Consider the following 23,693-nt stretch of genomic DNA (forward strand, 5'->3'; position numbering starts at 1 on the left):
TTCAGCTAAAAAGAGCAGCTGGCCACTGATAGAGTACTGCATGGAAAACATAATGTATGCTTGATAAATATTTATTTAGCAGTGCTATTACATGAGACACATTAACCAGGAGTCATCAAATCGTGATCTGTGCTATAGCGGCTGAATTGATGATACCTTTCATTAAAGTTAATAGCAGATATCACCCATTTTGCCTTGATATCGTGGATCACACTTTGATAACTCCCAGCCATTGGGCCTCATTTACAGTAACTACTGTAGCACTGGTAATCCATGAGTCACATTCCATCATGGCATAGTAATCATACATGGAAATGTCCTGTTACATGAGACTACGGGTTTAATACAAAGCTGTGTCCCACTCCTGGGGTTCCAGAGCGATGGAAGATACCTTATGACAGAACTGTTTAGTAAATATGGCCCTGCTATCACTATTCATATTTTGTGTATATAATTACAGTATATACAAATAAATAAACATAACTATTGTATTGTGTTTAAAATGCCTTCACAAGGTTTCCATTTGCTTCTAATCTCCTGCATGTATTTTCAGAAGCCAATATATAATTTCTTAGCTAATGTAATCCACTACAAATTATGTTTTTTTATTTAATTTAATACTCAGTGATGTTTTTGGGTGGGGGAAAGTCTCAGAAACCCATGAAAATAAGAAGAAAATGAATTGATATTTTGGCACCTATTCAGTAAACTTCGATAAGTAACTACAGCTCAACCCTGTTGTAGCGCGATCTGCTACAACGTGGATCCGCATATAACGCGGCTTGGACGTGGCTCCCATTTATGAAAAGCTACGTTGCATTTTTTTTTCTTGGCAAACTTCCAGGAGTTGCAGAGAGGAATGTCCTGCCCTTTCTAGCTTGCCTGCAGCTGCTCAGGGATTGTCTGTTATCAGATTATTTTGACTTTTTGCCCTTTCATTAATGTCATGTTAGTAATTTTCTCATAATGGCTTCAATTACTTTAATTTACTGTGGTACAATTATTCTGCCATTTATACAGCTTAGTGCATTATCCCTTTCAGGCAACTGTCATATTGATCATTTACAATCAGATAATTGGGTCCTCTGAGACTGTCCTAGAGAAAGTAGCCAATTACTTTTTAAACAGCAAATTCCCAGAGGGACTCATTGTACTTGATCTCTCCATGGCATTTGACACAGTCAATCATCCACTCTTGCTCCACACTTTCCAATCTACATAATACAACTGTTTAGTACCTCCAGATTTATCAAGCTATGTTATGGATGAATGTACTCTAAAGGGCATTAACCCCAATTGAACTCTGCTCTTCCACCTGTATGAGTACTATAAACAATCTACTCATTTTATTTCAATTACAATCTTTATGGTAATGATACAAATATATCTGTCCATTCCAGACTCCCTGTCCCTCCAACATCTTGTTTTTGTCTCTTCAATATCTCCTCCTGAATGCGTCTGTGTGTGTGACTGTGACTGGCACCGTATCGCAGTACAGTATTAATCCCTAAAAACCATTACCCTTTCTTTGTCAGTGTCCATTGCGGCACACGGCTCCCTTTGTGTAGTGCTGCCGTTTGCATCCCCTGAAGAAGTGTCATCTGACACGAAACGCGTAGGTGACGTTATATACAGCGACGTTACGTCCGTGACGACGGACTTTCGTGCTGCAGCCTAGAGACACCACGAGGATGCCATTAGGATTTTGAGTCCTACGGTCTGTGTTTTTTCAACTTTGCAGTCTTGGAGACTCTCCTATTTACCAACTAGGGAATACTCCTGATGTGAGATTGTGGGTGTCAGTACCCTTTCCTCAGTGTGTCTCGCGGGCGCTTTTTTGTTCTATGTGGTCTTGATTTTAATATTGTGTCATTTGGCCTTCATTTTGTTAACTTTCATTTGTGATATAATATGTATTTTATTTTGTTATAAAGATTTATGTACTAATTTCGGTCTTTCTCGTTTCTCTCCATGTGCACCTATTTTTGTGTTATATGTGTTGAGTATGCCCCGCTGACCACGGGAGACTTGAAAGTCGAGGGAGAGCATTTGGAGGGACAGCGCGCACAATTCCTTTGCATTACTAAAAAAAATCTACTCATTTGATTTCAATTACAATCTTTATGGTAACGATACAAATATATCTGTCCATTCCAGACTCCCTGTCCCTCCAGAATCACGTTTCTGTCTCTTCGATATCTGCTTCTAGATATCTCCTCCTGAATGCGTCTGTGTGTGTGACTGTGACTGGCACTGTATCGCAGTACAGTATTAATCCCTAAAAACCATTACCCTTTATATGTCAGAGTGGTGAGATCTTGAACTATTGAAGCGCAGCGTTGCCCTTTGTCGCCTCTGCTTTCCAATCTTTGAGCCACCTAGGCTCTTCTTATTGAAATGCCTCCACTCAGGAAAATTTCTACTCATCAGAAATTTTTGATTTCCCTTTTGATTCAATTACCAGGCCTTTGGGTTTTGGAGACCTAATTGCTTCTGTATAAATGCAGTTAATATTAATAACATTATCAGGATTTTCCATCCATTTTATGTTTTCAGGAACTGCCACCCACTTGGCTAAAACATCTTCTGTGGTGGCCTGGGTGTCTTCACTAATTTGATAATCATCTGAACACAGCAAATTAAATAGAGGATCTGGATTTTTTGCAATCCCCGATCAGGGAGTTCATTCTCAGGATTCTTAGGAGTGTGCCTATCTGCTTCTGGAATAAGAGCAGCACTATCAAAATCAATTATTTCTCCTTCGTCGTTGTCATCAGTGAGGGCACTGAGTTCACTTTCCATGGTCTCCTTTTGTGACCAACGTATCTCCTTTAGCATTGGAATCTCTTTCTCCAACTTCATCTTTATAGCAAATTGTAATACTGCAATGGCATTACAGATACGCTTATAGGAACGCACAGCTTGCTTGGTTAGGAGGTAGGATTGATAGCCAGACTGAACCACTCTAGCAGCTTTTCCCACGTCCCAGTAGCGTCTTTGTTGCTGATACTTCCTAACCTTTAACTGTAGTAGAATCACGCATTCCTTCAAATATTGAAACTTCTTTCTTTGCTGCCTCATTGTAATGCTCGCGCTACCCACAAACAAGGCAAGACCCCGGTTCTGAGGTGGGAAGGTACAAAGCAGCGGAAACGTGCCTGGAACGCGGATTGTCTAGTGTTGCTGGGTCTGGGTTGGAGAGAGATGGTTAATCGTTATATTTGCAGGTCTTGGGATTGGAGAAAGTAGAATCGTAGAAGTCCGTTAGCCATGGTCTGGGATTATAGATAGTAGAATAGTCCAGGTGCGTTAACCGTGATCAGGGGTTGGAGAAGTCGCCGTAGTCGAGGGTAAGACGAGGTCAATATCCAGAGGATTTCACTTACAAGCCGGGTCGGTACACAAGAGGTTAATCTGAAAGACAAGACTGGAACAAGGCAAGGCACAACTGTAAGAAGCAGCGAAGCTACACCGAATTATGACTGAGAGCAGGAACAGGGTATATGTAGGCAGAGAGAACCAATGGGACAGGGGGTGGAGTGGAGGCGCGGCCCCAAGCGCAAGCTGGGATAGGCTGCAGGACACAAGAGGCACTAATGATGCTTGACACGCAGCTGGGGATCGTTGCATCGTCTGCACATCCGGGGGGCGGAACCAAGCTCCATGGCAGGGGCTGAAGAGCTGTGGGTGCGCGTGCACTCTGTAATCAGAGCAGGGTTGCGCGCATGAGCGGAGAGTGGAGCAGAGGCAGCAGCAGCACTAGGTAAGGAGGGAACACGTCGCAAAGGACGTGTTCCCCGATTCCTTACACTCATCTAACAGAATGGCGGAACAACCCGAGCTGCTTTACTCTGGCGGAACTGCAGGCGAGCTTTCCTCCTTCTGTAGGCGGACTGTATGGCGACAGTCACAGAGCGTTTACGCAAATAGCTTTCTCTCGCCAGCGTTCCTTGGACAAATGCTCTGTAATTTTTCGGAAGTGTCAAAACATTTTTCTCCCTTTGGAGCAGGTCCAGTTCCTCAGTAAGAGACCTCTGTTTCTTGATTGCATCCTGCAAATCTCCTCTCAGGATCTCCATCTCTTGCTCTAGTTTTTGGTCCTTCTCGTGCTCCCTCTCATACAGTCACCTGGCTTCTAAGCTCCGCCTCTAGCGATGTTCTTGTGACGCTCAGCATAACCTTCAGCTGCTTATGCTGTTCTGTGGGAACATACTGTGTACTCAGACGCTGCTGTACCACCTGTACTTTGTGAGAGTCCTGGAAACTTTCTTTCTGCAGCATTCACTCTATTTCCTTGGCCTCTGCTTGTGTATGCCGCTCCAGGGAGAGGCATTTTCTTTCCAGCATTCTCTCTGCATTCTTTAGTGCTGCCTGTACTTCTAAATTTTCCTGGGGCAATTCTTCTGTCACTTTTTCTACTTCGTCAAGCTTCTCCTTTCTTTCACTAGCCTGGTCAGACAAATCTGAATTTTCTTCTTTCAGACTTACATTCTCTCTCTTTACAGTCTCTAAATCACTCAGGGCATTCTCATATGCTTCCTTCAATGTACACAGCTCTGTGTTTAGACCATGGCCCTTTTGGTGAATGTTCCAGCTCTGTGCTTCGAGCGTGAGCCTCTTTCTGAGAGACTTCCAACTCTCTATGGCAATTACGAATCTCTTGCAGAGCCTCCCCATATTTCTGTTTCAGGTTAGCAATGAGTCCATCCGACTTGTTCTGCTTTCCATCCATGGCGGCCGCCCCAATGTTTGCCCTTTCCAGACTGGCTGTCACCTCCTCCAACTCACTCCGTAAGAGACTCTCTGTTTTTTTCAAAGCCTCGTACTCACATATAGCTGGGAGTACACACCTCTTCTTGGGTTCAGGGCCTTAACATATCTTCATCTACTGACCTCTGGGTGCTATTGCATCCACACCACACATTCTCTGTGTATTCCTTAGAAAATACATTATGTAATTAGAGAGAGTGCAGAGAAGAGCCACCAAATTAATAAAGGTGATAATCTGATTTATGAGGAAAGGCTCGCAAAATTAGATTTGTTTACATTCGAAGAGAGGTGTATAAGAGGAAAAAGATAACTATATACAAATATATTCGGGATAGTACAAGGAGCTTTCAAAATAACTATTCATCCAAAGGGCAAAAAGTTGGACATTTTTTAGAAAGGAAAGGTATACAGGGATATACCTAATAAGTAAACATGTGAAGGATGTTGATCCAGGGAGTAATGTGATAGCCAATTCTTGGACAATGGCAAAGAGAGATACCCGGGCGCTACCCAAACTGATATGTATAGGGGAAATCACTTGTTCCTTTCAGAACGTCACAACTTTATAAATCCTACAAGGTTCCCATCTGCTTCGTTGTCTCTTCCCGTGACTCAAAACCCCCCAAAAGGATTTATCCAGGATCCTTAGAAATGGTGAAATGAAAGAGAAAAGGGGGGGTGGCGGGGGGCACAGGTTGAGGTATATATAGGGTAACAAATGATTTAGCTCGGGAATTTAAGTTCCCAGACTAATAAAACGTAGGGAACAATAGAGTGTGTAATAGCATAAACACTTACACGGCCCTGTGTAAATGCTGTCACATCAAGGTTTCTTTTTTTCCTTTCTTCTGTGCTTTCTCGGTGCGAAATTTATTTTCTTCGGATCCTGATGATGGTTTCTTCGGTTGTCTGGTGAACGTCAAATGCGAAGTTCCCCTCCAAATAAATGGATGACAAGAAATGTTTTAGGATAATACAAATGTATATTGATAAATGATTAATTCCAAATGGTAGAGGGAATATATCAAAAGCAGAAAGAATACTGCACACACTCACATGGGCAGATGTGAGTGCGATCTTGAGGGAGGTATCTCTGTCCTCTCCGCATAAGGATGATATCAATATAAGAGACACCCCTGTTAAAATAAAGGAGATGAGGGTTGGTAAATATAAGGGAATTGAAATTACAATACTCACACGGCCGTGTGTGAGCTCACACGGGGAATGGTATCTTTTTCTTCTCCTTCAGTCCCCAAGGTGCAGTAAAGTTTCTCCTCCGTGTACTTGTACCAAGTTACCAAGTCACTCAAAAACGGAGTTAAACAACGTGTAAATTTTATTAAAACATTTAAAAAACAACAGTAAAAGAAAGCCCTTAGGTCTAACACCAAAAGGGCTAAAAATGAAATCGCCAACCAGTCCTCAGGATGTTGTTTAACTGGGCGCGTGGTGCGCAGCTAACTCTGCCCACGTCCGGGTATAGTGCTGGGCTCCCTTGTCCTGCTCCTTGACGGTGGCCTCACTAGTCCAAAAAGCTTAGGGGTTTTGAGCAACGCGTTTCGCCCTTTCTTGAGCTTCCTCAGGCTAGTAGATGGGGGTGGTCAGTCTCATGGTATTATATACAAAAATATCAACCAATCCCATACTACCCTCTAAGTAAACTCCCTATGATCAATATTCTAAGTAAAAAACAACATGCTAAAAAGGCCGTTTTGGGGCTCTAAATGACACAAACTCAACTTTTGTTATCTTGATTAATATTGTGCATGTCTCACCAAATTTAATAAATAAATAAACATAACAACTATTTGTGGATACATGTGTGGATAAATAAATAAATAAATACACAAATCAACTACTTGTGGATACAAGTGTTGCTCAAGAAATTATTATAAGGTCAATTAATCATTGAATATTAGAAGAACAGTATGATGTATGGAAATCCAGTGTTATAATAACACTGGGTCTCAAAGGTGCTCTTAAATCAGATATCAATTAAAAAAATAGTGTTCATAATAGATGAAATGGTATACAGCTAAATATAAAGTGAACTCTGGTACCAAATTTTATACAAAGACTTTAATGTGAACCAATTGTGATTCAAGTGAAAACCTCAATATAGATACAAATCTAATTAATAAAAACAACTTTTATACAAAAGCTTTAATGTGAACCGAAATGTGATTCAAGTGAAACAGTCACAATATATATCAATTAATATTAAATGTTAATAGAAACATAATGTTGCTAATATACAAACGAAAAGTGGCACAAATATTATCATAACCCTTAGTGTAAACGCTCTAAAAGCATGTGAAAAAGTGACTAAACAAAGGCCCCCAGGTCAATATCTATATTTAAACTTTTGGGGGTCAGTGTTACTGCATGGGATTATATATAATGTTCCACTTACGTTTATCATGATTTTACTAGCATGATATCTCACGGTTATGTCTTTTGTGAGTTAATCGACATACTACATAATTTGAATTTATTTGTGCATATCTATGCATTTTTTTATTTATCAGCTTAGTCACTTTTTCACACGCTTTTAGAGCATTTACACTGAGTGTTTAGATAATATTTGTGCCACTTAACATACAGAACCCCCCCACCCCCCCCCCCACAGCTGTGTCAGGCTCCTCAGAGTCTGGGCTGGGCAAATGTTTGCCCGATAGCTCTTATTCATGTCAGAACATGGGTACTTGAGTTTAACTCAGGTACTCCGCCCGCCCTAACACCTTGGCATCTCTGAGACTTTCAAGTCCAGGACTCGAGCAGACTCAGTCGCACCAGCTTGGTGGCCATCTGGTCTCTTGGAACCAGAGACTTGGAAATTCCCAGCTCATATACAGTGGCGGCCGACCTGAGTCTAAGTCAGCTAGATCCGCGGCTCTCAGATTATCCCGGTTAGGTGTGTTTTTTTGTCATTTTCGCCCAGAGTGAACTGCGTTATTTTCGTGCTCGTGATATTAGCATTTTATTCTCGCTGTCTGCAAAACGGCAATGCCGTGTAAAAACTCAGAGGGGCGTTTGCGAGCTGTTGTCTTGGAAGTCTAATACCTTCACGGTTCAACCTACGTCAGTACACAGTCTGTGTGTGCGTGCGCAGTAATTGTAAATTTGCATATTTAAAGTATACAGTACATGCATTTGCAGTGCTGTTCTGCAGTACAGTATGTCTCAGTATGTCTCATTTGAAAATTGTTGAAACGCATAGGTATGTACTGTACTCTAACAGTGTCACATTTCTGCATATACAGCGCTCTCCCCTCGCTCAGGATAATTAACTGCACTGCAGGGTATTTCAACTTCTTATCTTCTCTACAATGCAGTACATCTCTCCCACACCATTCCTTTGAATGTGTGTCTGGTTTCAATTACATTCCTGCTTGACAGCAGGAATTTACTGCGCATGCGCCTGTAACTTCGCCCACCACTGCTTGCTTGCCTGAGTGACCAAAAAAAAATGAATTTTTTTTTTTTTATTGTAATTTTTTTTTACATTTTCTCCACAAGCCTGCAAAAACCATTTTACTGTATTACGATATTCAATCTGTGCTGTAGCTTTTGACTGCGACCCTGTGCGTTTGACTGCACATGGTTGATTTGTGTGCTTTTTACTTACTGTATTTGGGTGTGTATTATTATGATGAATTGCCTTTTGAAATTAAAGTATGTCTTTAGCTTTGAACTTCATGCAGCTGTACCCTGTAGCCCCCTTCCCCACGAACGCTAGCTCAAGGATTTGAAATTCCACGGAGTCGTTAATTTTCTGAATCTTGCCATTGTGTTCTTAATCCGTCCATAGCCGAGCTACTGCTGCGGCGCATCTGAGTCTAACACATCACCAGTTTTTCCCTGGCTTTTTCCTGGAATGCGACTCACTTCACCTGGCGCATGCCGCGTTCATTTTGCGTTCCCAGCCACGGGTCATGCGCGGCTGACGCGCGGTTGATGCGTTTATTTAGAATGGTTCAGATTTACTAGATTGCAATTCTTCGCGTGTCCGCCAGATGGCAGATATTCATGCATTGTAATGCGCATGCGCTTCAGTAATGTGTCGACTTGCAGGTGTTTTGTTTAAAAAAGATACCACAGTGTGCTTTTGTAACTTGGCCTTGAGACTGAAGGAAGAGGTTGCAAAAATGTATCAATTTAGGCTTTTCATATTAAAGAAAGACAAAGACCAGTTTCGGTTACAGTATTCTCCAGAGACCCGCCCGCCATGAGTGTTCAAGTGCAGCCCGCTTTCCAAAAACCCGACAGAAGTTACGCATATTTGATATGGGCCGCGATTAATGCAACAGATGATAAGATGGCAACAGTTGTTCAAATTTATCAGTATTTTACAGAAAACTATGACTTTTACAAATTTTCGCCAGCTCCTCATACGTGGAAGCGTGCAATAAGGAAAAGGTTATGTAGCGATCCCTGTTTTTATCGTATCTAGCCACAATTTGTTGGAGGGCATTGGTGTGTATCACTGGCTTTTTCCTCTATCTATGATCATGCAGACGGCAAAAGGCGAAGGGTCATGTTAAAGCCAACTAAGAAATGACAGTCGCTGCCAAGCAATGCACCGGCACCGGCTTCCGATAACTGTCCCACCGTCAGTGACAACCCTGAGCCTGAGTCGGATTTCGCGTGCAGTTTCGATCAAGCTTGCTTGTACCTAAGCAATTTCCGGCCTCATCAGCTGACTACAGGTGGACTAGTCCCGCTGCAAACTATCGACGTGGATGATCAAGAACTCTGGACTGGCAGTGGACCGGCGCCGGCGCCAGCTGATTGGGAAATTCTATGGTGAGTATTGTTGCCGTATTATTTTCTGTGTTTTTTTTATTTTGACAATACAGTATCAATATCGGTGCGATTCAAAAGTCAAGCGATTCTCCTGTAAGCAATATCATTGGCTGAGCGGCTTCTACAGTACTGTACTGCAGATACTGAACAATTGGTGGAACGCTAGGCGCATGCGCATTGGAACCTTCCTGAAACGCATATGCGTGTCATTACATCGATGGTAGGCGTATGCGCATGTGAACAGGAGACGCCCCCCGAGAAAATTATTGGTGGAACTGGCTGGGAACGTCTTTAGGGGGCTGACCATTACAGTAAAACTTTTCTTTTTGTTTTTCCTCAGAAAAGAAAACGGCTAATGGAGGGATTTCGATGGATAATATCGCTTTGTGACAAGGTGGTAGTGTAGAAACAGGCGCTGAAACAATACTAGTAATCACCAATCTTTAAGTGAGTGAATAATTTATATTTATAATAAAGTGCGTGAATATAAGTAACTAATAAGTGACAAATAATAGTGCAACAAAACACGTGTGTATAAGATGTTGTAACCCTGCTCAAACCCTCTGGAAGGGACTGTCTTCACTGTTCCCAGGTGATCGATATATGTTCTCACAACCCAGGGGGAGCATGAAGGAAAAAACAACAGAAAACAAAATCTAAGTGCAGACTATGTCATACAGTTTAGCAGTGTGTGAGAAAACTTGGCACTCGTGTGCAGCCTACTCACAGGATAGCAGTAAGGTATAGGCAATAACAGGATCTGTGGAATCTGCAGTGTCCTCTAGGTATAGACAGGATATCTCTCACATTCATGAATCAGGTAGATGGGAACATGGAAGAATAGAAAAAAATCTCCATGGTGCAGGTCAATATTAAAAGGGTAACTTTATAGTGTAGTTAAAAAATGCGCAGTTACAATGTAAAAATTAAACACAAGCATTAAGCACTCTGACGAGGGACTCAGGAGTTATAGGATATGGCCGCCGCTCACCGCTCACCGAACCACCGTGGTATGACGCTGTACACCGTGGTACTGTTGGAATCACCTCCAGTGCGTTCCCCGATGCGATACGTCACTTCCGGTTCGCGCACCGAGCTCCGACACGTCACTTCCGGTGCTACTGTTGATCGATGGCTCGCAGGACCAATCCGTGCACTTCCTGGGCGGGTCCACTCTTTCACTCTGGGGCATGGGGGGGAAACGCATTGGAGGTGATTCCAACAGTACCACGGTGTACAGCGGTCATACCACGGCGGTGCGGTGAGCGGGTAGCGGCAGCCATATCCTATAACGCCTAAGTCACTCGTCAGAGTGCTTAATGCTTGTGTTTAATTTTTACTTTGTAAGTGCGCATTTTTTAACTACACTATAAAGTTACCCTTTTAATATTGACCTGCACCATGGAGATTTTTTTCTATTCTTCCATGTTCCCATCTACCTGATTCATGAATGTGAGAGATATCCTGACCTTACTAATATCGCTTTGTGTACAGTAACAATGCCTGCACATTGCTGAATCGGATTTAAAAAGCCACGAACAGTACCGGAGTCTACAGTTTAGCGGCCGTTGTTATTGATTAGGATAGAATACTGTACCTGAAACAGTATGCTGATGTTTTCCGGCTGTACAGTATACAATACTTTTTTATATAGAGTATGCTGTGTAATAAACCCGAACAAATAAAAACTATGCATTTATTCTACATGTATTACAGTGCCAGTACATGCAGTACAGTACAGTACAGTATGTGTCTTCTTTTTTTTTAATACTCTTATACTGAGCATGCCTACAGTATACAGTGCAGTATGCCTGGACATTCTAGAAACACTGTATTTTGTTACAGTATCAAAGGAGTCAATGGTACATTGTAAAACAAATAAACATGTTATTTTATTGGTGGAGTAAGTACAAAAACATTTATTTACAAATACTGTACAATGTAGAAACATTTTAAGTGCACAGCAATTCAAAACATCAACAGGTGTATGGTTTACTGCTACAGTTGTGAAAACATTTATGTACATATAGAAAGTAAAAACATTTACTTGTGCACCAGTACAGTCCTCAAGGGCAGCAAACAGGGCCAGTTTTCAGGACAACCTTGAAAGCCGTGCCTGTTTGCGGTCCTCAGGGATTGGAATTGTGCAGGTCCTGTGTGTGTGTACAGCAAGTTAAAACATTTATGTATAAATACAAGTTAAAAAACACACAACAACATCTCCTTTATTTAAGTACAGCAGGTCAAAACATGTACAATACAGTTCAGCACAACAGTATGGTCTTACAGAAAGTCCTCCACATTGTCCATCCATGGCCGATTCCTTGCATGGCGCAATACGCCATTAATGCAGTCTCGAACGCCTTTCATTACAGGATCTGTAATTGGATAAAAGCGCCGCATTTCATCCAGAATGTTTTTCCTTAAATTGACAGGAAGCACCTTTTTTACGCGATTTCCTTCGTAGTTCACTTTGAAGGCCCAGTCGCAGTACAGAGAGTAGGGAACATGGTGCTTAAAAAGTAATAAGGCATACTTGTGGGGTGCACCAGCACTCTTCACCTTATACTTCTCCCTGAGCGCCGGTGTCAGATCGCACAGGGTGATGTCGGTCACCGTATCGATGCGAGCAAATGTAGGTCTTTTGGGAGTGGGTGTGCTTGAGGCGACGGGTGATGGTAGGTTGTCTGGGAGGAAGCTTTCCTCCGGTCTTGGTCGCCGTGTTGTCTCCTGGCGTGGTCTTGACGGGGTTGTCATGTCCTCCTCAACGGCATACATGTACACTACATCTTCTGGTGGAGGGGGTGCGCTTGGTGATGGAAGGGGGTCGAAGGTCCCATTCATCACATCCATGTCACCCCCCTGCTCCAGCGTCGGGGAAACAGGGGCATTAACACAGAGAAAAAAATGTATACCCGCTATGTCAGCCTCCATCTTCTCCATCCGTCGATCCATCCATTGATCCATATGTATCATCCGTTAATCCATTTGTAGTACCCGTTGCTCCACATTTTGCATGGTCTCCAGAAGCAAATCTATCTTTGCCAGCACAATAGAGTTCCTGGGGAGATCCACACTTATCCCATTCAGCATCCGGTCTAACGAGCTACTTCTTGTGCATGGTGTGTGGACATCTGGGTGGATGGGTGCAACGGAGGATGAGATGGGGGTTCCATGGACAGAAGCGGCAGCGACGTCGAAGAAGGGTGGAGGAGGTGACCTGTGGGTATCCGGTAGAGGAGAAGCGGCAGCGTCGTCGAAGAGGGATGGAGAAAGTGATCTTTGGATTTCCGGGCGAGAAGCAGAGTCGTCTAAGAGCAAAGGAGAAAGTGACCTGTGGATTTCAGAGGTGGCAGCGTCGTCGGATAGAACTGGAGAAGATGGCCGGTTTGTTACCGGGAGGGCAGCGGCAGCGTCGAGGACGAGGGGTGGAGAAGATGGGCTGAAGATTTCCCGGACAGCGGCGGCAGAGTCGTCAAAGCGTATGGGAGGTGGTGGTCTGGGGGTTCGATGGGTTGGTTGCCAATCGTTTTGCGTCGAGAGTACATCGCTGTATATCTTCTTGACATAATAAGGCTGACGTCTATGAAAACCCTTAGCCTTTGGGGTCAGCAGAAGGTTTTCTTTATTGGCCTTAGCCTGTCGCTTTTGCCTTGGCGGGGAAACGGCAAACGCCTTTCGCTTTTTCTGCTTGACAGGCATGGCAGAGGCGAGTGGGTTCCTGCGTCCGTAGAATCGGGGTTGCTCCATGGAAGCAGGTGGCACAATGCAGTATCTGGACAAGGGCATGTTCAGATAAAGATCATCGAGTGGTGGGCTATGTAAAGTGTGTAACCTTTTATGCAATGTCGACCAGGTACAGGTGTTGAAAGTTGGCGTACTCTAATGTGAGTCATTACCATATAAATACACCATCGATTTTGTGGATTCACTGCTCATTGAATACACATCGACTAAACATCGAATATACATTCTTGTGTTTGTATTTCTTTCTACTCGCAGCAATGGTTGTTAAAAGATTTCCATGGAGCTCAGCATGCAAATTAAGGAGATGTACACGAGCGGACACCGAATTGCTGCTATCCAACGCTGGTTAGCTACTTCTGGCCTCGTTGTGCCAGCAACCACCGTGAGCTATCATGCACACGGAAAAAAACGAGACCGCAAAAGGGCACCAAGGGTAACTAACGCGTAAGTATATTTATAAAACTTTTAAAAATTTTTTTTGTTATTTCTGTAGATTTATATTACAACAGTATATATATTTTGTATATTTATATTACAGCAGTATATATTTGTTTTATATTTAAATTACAACAGTATATATATATTGTATATTTATATTTATATTACAGCAGTATATATTTGTTTTATATTTATATTACAACAGTATATATATTTTGTATATTAATATTACAGCAGTATATATTTGTTTTATATTTATATTACAACAGTATATATATTTTGTATATTTATATTTATATTACAGCAGTATATATTTGTTTTATATTTAGATTACAACAGTATATATGTTTTTTACATTTATATGTAGATTACAACAGTATACAGTATATTTTTGTATATTTATATAACAACAGTATATATTTGTTTTATATTTATATTTAGATTACAGCAGTATATATTTGTTTTATATTTATATTTCAACAGTATATATATAATTTTTATATTGCTGCATATTAATGAAACAATATATTTTCTTTACATTGCAGGGAGACAACTCTTCTGGTGGACAAAATTAGTGAGGAGAATGATGAGAGGAGTGCATTAAGGGTCAAATACGCTCTGCAGGAAAATCACAATCTCACTGTATCCGAGACCAGCGTAAAGAAGATGAGACGCAGCATTGGATGGAAATATGGACGTGTGATGTTAGTACTTGACAGTACAGGAGGTAAAAGTGTTGTTTAGGAAACTGTACTGTACCACTAAAATTATTTATTCCTTGTCATTACAGACCGTACCCCATGATACGGGACGTTAACAAAATCAAAAGAGTGGTCAAGGCCCAGGCATGGATCGACAGTGGAGAAACTTTCCAGGATTGCATCTTCACTGACGAGTCTACTGTATCGCTGGAGAGATTTGCAACCTTTGCATTAGACAAAAAAGGCCGCTTATCTTTGAAGCCGCGGCCAAAACACCCCGTGAAGCTGCATATGTGGGGTGCCATCTCTAGGCGTGGACCAGGATGCATTGTCATCTTTGAAGGTAAAATATATCAAATATAATGTAGCCTTATGCACTGTACTTTACTAGTGTAGCCTTGCTGTATGCACTGTACTTTACTATTGTGCAGTTTTTTGAGCACTTTTCTTGCTATAGGAATCATGAATAAAGCTTTCTTCCAAGACAAAATTGTCCCTGAGATAGTGCAATACATCACACGCGAGTTTCCCAATGGTCACCGCTTCTACCAGGACAACGATCCGAAGCACACCGCGTCAACAGCGCATATCCTTGAGCGCGGTATCAACTGGGTGAAGACGCCAGCGGAGTAAGTGCAGTAGACCGTGTCTCATTTTTCCCCACTGTTTTTACTGTGTACTGTATCTCTTAAACTAATTGTCCTTTTTTTCCAATGACAGATCGCCAGACTTCAATCCGATCGAAATGGTCTGGCATCAGCTGAAGGAAAGTGGTGAAACCCTCCAAAAAGGACGAGTTGTTGAAAGGCAAAATGAGTTTTTGGAACGATGTACTCACCGTGGAACGCTGCAATAAATACATAGACCATATTGCAACTGTGTTGCCCATTGTGATCGCGCATAATGGCCAAGCATCAGGAAAGTAGTACTGTGCTGTAGTATTGTAAGTACAGTATGATACAGGTAAGTTTGGCACAGATTTTTTCTTTCCCAATAGTCAGAGTATACAGTAGTTACAGTTTTTTCTTTACAGAGACAGCAGCATCAGCCATCAGGTTACAGTAAATACAGTACTGTAGTATTTAACAGTAGTCAGAATATACAGTAGTTCCAGTATACAGTAGACTAGTTTGACAGTAGTACAGTAACTGCCTACTAACTGCTCAATTTTTTTCTTTCCAGAGAAAGCAGCACCAGCCATCTACAGTAGTACAACACATCACACAATGCCATAATACAGTACGCACTTAACTGCACTCATTTTTTGTTTTCTTGTCATTTCAGGAAAAAAGGGTGGCCTGGGGGGAGGTGGGGTGTTGTGTCCAGTCTAATCTACTTATACAGTCAAATGTACAGTATATAAACAGCAGTAATGATGTACACAAAACCTCTCCTCTCTCAATGAACTACTGTGCTGTACACAGAATAAGGAACATGATAAAGACAGAAAAAATAATATTACTATATATATATATATATACTGTATATATATTATACATTACAGTATACTGTATATTATTAAATAATATTCTTATAAATGTGCATTATTCATGTTTCCCCATGTTTTAGAAATGTTTTCTAAATGTTTATCCAATTTCAATCTGCCATAAGAACTTAATAAAGACTGCATTATGTATTATTCATGATTATTTTTATATTTGTGTTTTTTGGTTCCTGATAAAATAAAATGAATATTAATTCACATTCCTGCTAATCATAATCATTGACTACAACCACAACCCCCCCACCCCCCACCCTTCAGTAAACCAATGAATAAGAATGAATGACAAAACAACATGAATCAGTTAATGTTTTTTTTTTAACTCTCAATTCTCACAATGCTGTGCAAAACAGATTTAGATTTAAAAATCAAGAATGGATTTTCCAAAGCGTTACCATAAACTAAGCCTCAAAGGGTTGGGAGGAGGGGGGAGGTGAGTCATGTGCAGTAATCAGCTAGCTCCCATCTCTAAAAGGATTAGAGTAAACGCAGGCGCAGTGAGGCGATTGATGCTTGGCTAGGGACGGATTAAAAACACAATGACTAACTAACTTCAGAAAATGAACGACACTGTGGAGAGAGGGGGTTGGGTGACTCATGCGCATTAATCAGCTAGCTCCCATCTCTAAAAGGATTAGAGTACACACAGGCGCAGTGAGGCGATTGATGCTTGGCTAGGGACGGATTAAAAACACAATAACTAACTAACTTCAGAAAATTAACGACTCTGTGGAGAGAAGGGGTTGGGTGACTCATGCGCAGTAAGCAGCAAGCTCCCATCTCTAAAAGGATTAGAGTACACGCAGGTGCAGTGAGGCGATTGACGCTTGGCTAGGGACGGATTAAAAACACAATGACTAACTACAGTAACTTCAGAAAATTAACGACTCTGTTGAGGCGACTGTCGATAAGAGTTCGTGTGCGCGTGGGGGAGGGATGAAGGATTAGTCATGCAGCAGTTCAAAGAAATAAAATACTGTACTGTAGAGTACAGTAATTTCAAAAGGCAGTTCATCAAAATACTGTAATTTGATCCCTACACCCCCCAAATACAGTACATAAAAAGCACACAAATCACCCATGTGCAGGCAAACGCACAGATTTAATATCATAATATCAAGATTGTTTTTGCAGGCTTGTGGATAAAATAACAGTTAAAAGTTACAGGCGCATGAGCAGGAATAAACTAGCTCCCATCCGAAAGAGGATTACACATAGAGAGGTGATTGTAAGGAATCCGTACCTCAGTTTGCTGTTTGCCTTGTCTTGCAGACCTGTGCAGTCCTGGAACATTTCCCCTGATATTTACTGCAGCCTGGATTCACTCACTAAAGCAATACTGCCACACGCTCCTTCTGCTATTGGTTCACTGACCTTTAAGTACTGCTTTCCCACAATGCTCCCTGCCGAGCATAGTCCTTTCTGGATGTCACTAACTGTTCTGCCACAAGCCCCTGGCTTGTTATCCTGGTTTCCTGAGACCGGCTGCTATTGTCATGCAGCGGTCTGTTCCTGTCTCCTGTGCTGAAGCTGAGTACTCTCCTTGTTGACTTCAACTCCTGGTTTCCTGAGACCGGCTGCTATTGTCATGCAGCGGTCTGTTCCTGTCTCCTGTGCTGAAGCTGAGTACTCTCCTTGTTGACTTCAGTTCCTTGTTTCCTGTGACCAGCTGCTATTGTCACGCAGCGGTCTGTTCCTGTCTCCTGTGCTGAAGCGGAGGTTTCCCCAGTGTTTTCTTTAGCTTCCTGGTTCCTGGGACCTGCTGCTCATTCTCTATTGCAGAGGCCGTGTCCTGGTTCCTGCACTGAAGTGGAGGATTCCCCAGCCCGCTCAGGACTCTTGCGCTGAAGCACTGGTTTACAGACCCAGGTTTGTGGCAAGCACAATCGTGACAGTATGCTCGGCCCCACAAACTCGGACCGCTCTGTGGTGAGGGTTGGTATGTTTCTTTCTGAAATCCTGTCCCGGCCTGTAGACCAGTCCCAGTTTCAAAACGAGTATCTGTGCGATATACTACCCCTGATGGAGGATCCATTTATGTTTGAAGGTTTAACTTCTTTGCAAAAAAAATGCCGTAATGATCTCATTACGAAGGCTCACTGCCTCAAGTACTTAAAACAGTATCTGGCCACTTGTGTTCTCTCCCCTGATTCCCTTTTAACCTGGGATAAGGTGAATCCTGTGAAACTGGCCAACGCCCGTAATACACTCAATGCCCTGGCCTTATCATTGGACATTCAAGTAGTACAACTGGACCCTTTCTTCATGCTGGCTCACGCTCAGGATACGCTGTGTGTACTTTCCTTGGCATTGGACATTTGCATGATAAAACAGGATCCCCTCCTGGCCGCCTACGCTGCCGCTTGGCAGTCCCCCTCTGCTGCCAGTCCTGTCGCTAAACCTGGGGACGGATCTCCCTCTCCAGGAAATGACCAAACTGACCCACTATCACTGGTCCCTAACGCAGAAGCTGCCATGGTCCCTAGCCCTGATTGTACTCCCGGTTACTCTGACCCCAATGATTTGTTTATGGTAACCCTTGCCGATCAGCCCTGTGAGGTTCCACTGGAGTCTACGTATATGTCTCTAGCCCACACTAAGGTCCTAGTATCCAAGAACGAATCCCTTTTACTTCCACGTTCTAAGCTTGAATTTCTAAGTTCTGTTCCCAGGGTCATTCCTGTATTAACCCCTGTGGGGCAGTTCTCTGGGTCCCTTTTGGCGATTCCCTGTTCTCCACCAGCCATGGTCACGTTCCTAGCTCCAGAGGAGAGATTCCTTGTCTCACCTATTACAGAGAGAAAACTCTCTATTTTTTACTCTCAGGTAATATCTGCTTTAACCCCTGTAAATTCTTGCTGCCTCCAAGTTAATGCCTTCATTCTAGCCTCAGAGAATGTGTCTCCAAGCCCGACAGCAGAGGTTGCATTAAATGACTTCCCCAACGTTGCTGAGCCCTTAGTTAGTTTGTGCTATAAAACCTCTGCTTCAGCTCAAGTTTCAGCTGCCGTGTCTCCTGAAACTTCGGCTAAGGTTCTGTTTTCAGTTAAATGTATTCAGTTACCAAGTTTTTCCCTAAGCTTGGTCGCAGAGTTCCCATTCCCAGGTACTTCGCTGAACCAGTCGGTCACCCAGAGAGCGATGATCCCTGCTTCAGCGCATAGTCCCCACGTCGTGGAATCTGCAGTCATTTCTGGTTTCCCAGACACTCCTTACCAAATACCCACTTCAGAGACCAGTACAGTTTTGATTACCCCCCGTGTACTGTCTGTGTTCTCCCCTTCTCAAAGCTTAGGGTTAAAAGCGTTCAGTGGTCAGTATGCCCCTCCTTGGGTTCATGTTGTGTTCCCAGGAATGTTTGCTGATACACTGTTTTCACTTAAAAGTGAAGCTTTTTCATATGTGCTAGCTAGAAGCCTGCACACAGTTCCCCTGCTCTCTGAAATTTGCCTTGCCGGTCTTGATACTCGGAGAGGTAAAAACCTTCCTTCAGATTTTGAATCTCTTTCTATAGTGGCCGTCCTTGCTGTTAGTTCCCCTGATTTTTCTGCCCATGAAAACCCTCCAGGGATCAGCATATCGGTTACTTCCTTAGTACAGTCTGAGGCCACCCTGCCTATATTACTAGTCCTGGTGTTTATATCTGAGCTATTTAGTTTTCCTGCCCTTGCTAAAACTCAGTCCCTCAGCACTGCGTCTAAATATGCCCCAGCAACCGTTGGGTTACTCGGGGAAAAAATTAAAACTCCTGTCTTAAAGGGTATTTTTTCACACATGTCCAGCAAACCTAGAACCTCAGTGATTGATTCTAAGTCACTTATCAATACATCTGATTTTTTCACTAGTCAAACCCAGACACCCTCACTACTGGCTAGGAGTCCTGTTATCAGAATGTTTGCACTAGAAAACACGCCTATTCATGTTTTTGTCAGGTTAAGTACCCCTGTTGTTAGGGCCCTTGCAGTTTCGGATAAGACTCCTTGTGCTCCTAAGGTGTCTGTCATTAAGAGTTTTCATAATTCCTACTTGCTGCTTGTTGTCTCTCACGTCCCTCTCACTGAAGTACAGACTTCAGTTTCTGATGTTAGCTTCCCTCCCGCCACTACCCTTGCTCTGCCTTTTTCTCAAGCTCCTGATATGAAAATCCCAAAGCCTATTCCGGATTCCCAGACAATACTATCTCCCACTAAGGGTTTCCCAGTATTTGGGAGCTCCACTGATGATTGCTTCTCTGCCCGTGCTAAACCATGGTTTTCTCCCTCGGAACCTTCTGTTGCCCCTGTTATTTCCTCTGAGTTGGAAATACTCTGTACGTATCCCAAGATTTCGGTCTCTATGCCTGGTTTACTGCTTGCCTTGTCACCTTCCATACCAATACCGGGAAATGCTCCCACCCACCTTATACCCTCACTAACCATTACCTGGGAGACCTCTGGAGGAGAAGTCCCTCGCAAATTCCAACATGCATTGGCCAGCCAAGACTTTTTCTGTCCCGAAGGTCGCCCTGGTATATTCAATCAACTATCAAGGCCGCTTATCCTAAATTCTGGTCCCAATTAGTAAAGACTGGTCTCCCAGTGGAGGATCTTCTGCCGTTTATGCTCCGAAATCCCCTGGTTCTTCACAGCCTTAGATTCCCAAGTCATTTAGTTGGGTGAGCCACGTACCAATGATGTCCCTACCACCACTCTCATATCCTAGAACAGTACTCATCAAGGAACTGCTCGTTTACGGATCCCCTTTCCGCCTAAAAAAACTTTACGAACTACTTAGTGTCCCCGAGACCCATGGATGGGCCTGTCTGGCCGCAGTTCTCACCGGGGGGTGGGGGTACACAAAGGAGTGACCACGAGTCTCTGGACCATGACTCTACCCCCAATCCTAGACGGTTCAGGAACAATTCCTGGTCCCCCAACTCTATGAGTGGTCTTGTTCGCCCGGAGGTCTCGCGTGAAGGGGGGGGGGTACTGTAAGGAATCCGTACCTCAGTTTGCTGTTTGCCTTGTCTTGCAGACTTGTGCAGTCCTGGAACACTTCCTCTGATATTTACTGCAGCCTGGATTCACTCACTAAAGCAATACTGCCACACGCTCCTTCTGCTATTGGTTCACTGACCTTTAAGTACTGCTTTCCCACAATGCTCCCTGCCGACCATAGTCCTTTCTGGATGTCACTAACTGTTCTGCCACAAGTCCCTGGCTTGTTATCCTGATTTCCTAAGGCCGGCTGCTATTGTCATTCAGCGGTCTGATCCTGTCTCCTGTGCTGAAGCTGAGTACTCTCCTTGTTGACTTCAGCTCCTGGTTTCCTGAGACCGGCTGCTATTGTCATGCAGCGGTCTGTTCCTGTCTCCTGTGCTGAAGCTGAGTACTCTCCTTGTTGACTTCAGTTCCTTGTTTCCTGTGACCGGCTGCTATTGTCACGCAGCGGTCTGTTCCTGTCTCCTGTGCTGAAGCGGAGATTTTCCCAGTGTTTTCTTCAGCTTCCTGGTTCCTGGGGCCTGCTGCTCATTCTCTATTGCAGAGGCCGTGTCCTGGTTCCTGCGCTGAAGCGGAGGATTCCCCAGCCCGCTCAGGACTGTTGCGCTGAAGCACTGGTTTACCAGTGCAGCTAGACGGTGTGCTACTCTGGTCTGCCTATCCTTTCCTGAGACCAGTACCATGGGCCATGGTCGCCGCACGCGCAGAGGCCACTCCCGCGCTCCTAAGCTGAAGCGGGACACTTCTGACTACCTGTTGCCGAACTCCTGCTTGAACAATGTTAAACCTGATGTCTCCAATCCTGCCCCTGGCTTGTCCACTGGCGATGCTGTCTTCTCCAGCCCTGATCCTGCTATGTACGACTACGAACTGCGCAATCCGGATCCGCCTGCGCGGTCTAAGCTCAGTGCTTTTACAACCCACCTCAGCCACGCGGTCCGACCCAGGTTTGTGGCGAGCACAATCGTGACAGTGATGCTCTGTGCAAATCAAAATCGAGAAGGGATTTTCCAAAGCGTTGCCGTAAAACAAAGCCTCAAAATTCCAGTCTCAAAGAGAATTACACGCAGGCGCAGTGAGGCTTTGAAGCTCGGCTATGGACGGATTCAGAACACAATGGCAAGTTTCAGTAAATTAACGACTCTGTGGAGAGAGGGGGGGTTGGGTGACTCATGCGCAATAAGCAGCTAGCTCCCATCTAAAAAAGAATTACACGCAGGCGCACATGCGTTTGCCTGCACATGGTTGATTTGTGTGCTTTCGATGTACTTTGGGGGGTTTAGGGATCAAATTACAGTATTATGATGAACTGCCTTTTGAAATGACTGTACTCTACAGTATGTTATTTCTTTGAACTGCTGCACAACTAATCCTTCATCCCTCCCCCATGCACACACAAACTCTTATCGACAGACACCTCCACAGAGTCATTAATTTTCTGAAGTTAGTTAGTCATTGTATTTTTAATCCATCCCTAGCCGAGCGTCAATCGCCTCACTGCACCTGCGTGTACTTTAATCCTTTTAGAGATGGGAGCTTGCTGCTTACTGCGCATGAGTCACACAACCCCCTCTCTCCACAGAGTCGTTAATTTTCTGAATATTGCCATTGTGTTCTTAATCCGTCCATAGCCGAGCTACAAAGCCTCAGTGCGCCTGCGTGTAATCCTCTTTGAGATGTGAGCTAGCTGATTACTGCACATGACTCACCCCACCCCCAACTCTTTGAGGATTTGTTTACGGTAATGCTTTGGAAAATCCCTTCTCGATTTTGAAATGTAAATCTGATTTGCACAGCATTTTGAGAATTGAGAGTTAAAAACAACATTAACTGATTCATGTTGTTTTGTCATTCATTCTTATTCATTGGTGTACTATAGGGGTGGGGGGGTTGTGGTTGTTGTCAATGATTATGATTAGCAGGAATGTGAATAAATATTTATTTTATCAGGAACCAAAAAATACAAATACTGTATAAAAATAATCATGAATAATACATAATGCAGTCTTTATTAAGTTCTTCTGGCAGATTGAAATTGGATATACATTTAGAAAACATTTGTAAAACATGGGGAAACATGAATAATGCACATTTATAAGAATATTATTTAATAATATATACTGTAATGTATAATATATATATATATATATATAGTAATATTATTTTTTCCGTCTTTATCTTGTTCCTCATTCTGTGTACAGTACAGTAGTTCATTGAGAGAGGAGAGGTTTTGTGTACATCATTACTGCTGTTTATATAATGTACATTTGACTGTACAAACAAATTAGACTGGACACAACACCCCACCTCCCCCCAGGCCACCCTTTTTTCCTGAAACGACAAGAAAACAAAAAATTAGTGCAGTAATGTGCGAACTGTATTATGGCATTGTGTGATGTGTAGTACTACTGTACATGGCTGGTGCTGCTTTCTCTGGGGGGGAAAATTGCGCAGTTAGTAGTGTTACGCCGGTGCTGCCCGCAAACCAGACCCGTCCCCTGTGCTGAGGTGGGACGTAGGGATACACGCACCCGCAGCAAAGGGAGCAAAGGGAGCGCATCCGGAGTGTGGTGTTAGTGTTGCCAGGCCAGGTATAGTAAGGAAGACAATACGTGCCGGTACCGGTAGTAGAGGAGGAAGAGTTATTGACTCTTTTATAAAGTCGCAAGACGAAACGCGTCAGAGGATTGTTTTTCATGTCCTTTTAACCTAGGCTATCATGCCACAATAAAGTCTTTTCATTGCACGTTG

The 23,693-nt window shown here is 43.2% G+C and overlaps 1 protein-coding gene across 4 annotated transcripts in view; it reads left to right on the forward strand.

Annotated features, from left to right (window-relative positions):
* The window catches only part of HSH2D (hematopoietic SH2 domain containing), a 154,003-nt gene that overhangs the window by 91,624 nt on the left and 38,686 nt on the right, over window positions 1–23,693 (forward strand). The window lies entirely within an intron of this gene.

The sequence above is a fragment of the Ascaphus truei genome, chromosome 8 (genome assembly GCF_040206685.1).
Source record: "Ascaphus truei isolate aAscTru1 chromosome 8, aAscTru1.hap1, whole genome shotgun sequence".
NCBI lineage: Eukaryota > Metazoa > Chordata > Amphibia > Anura > Ascaphidae > Ascaphus > Ascaphus truei.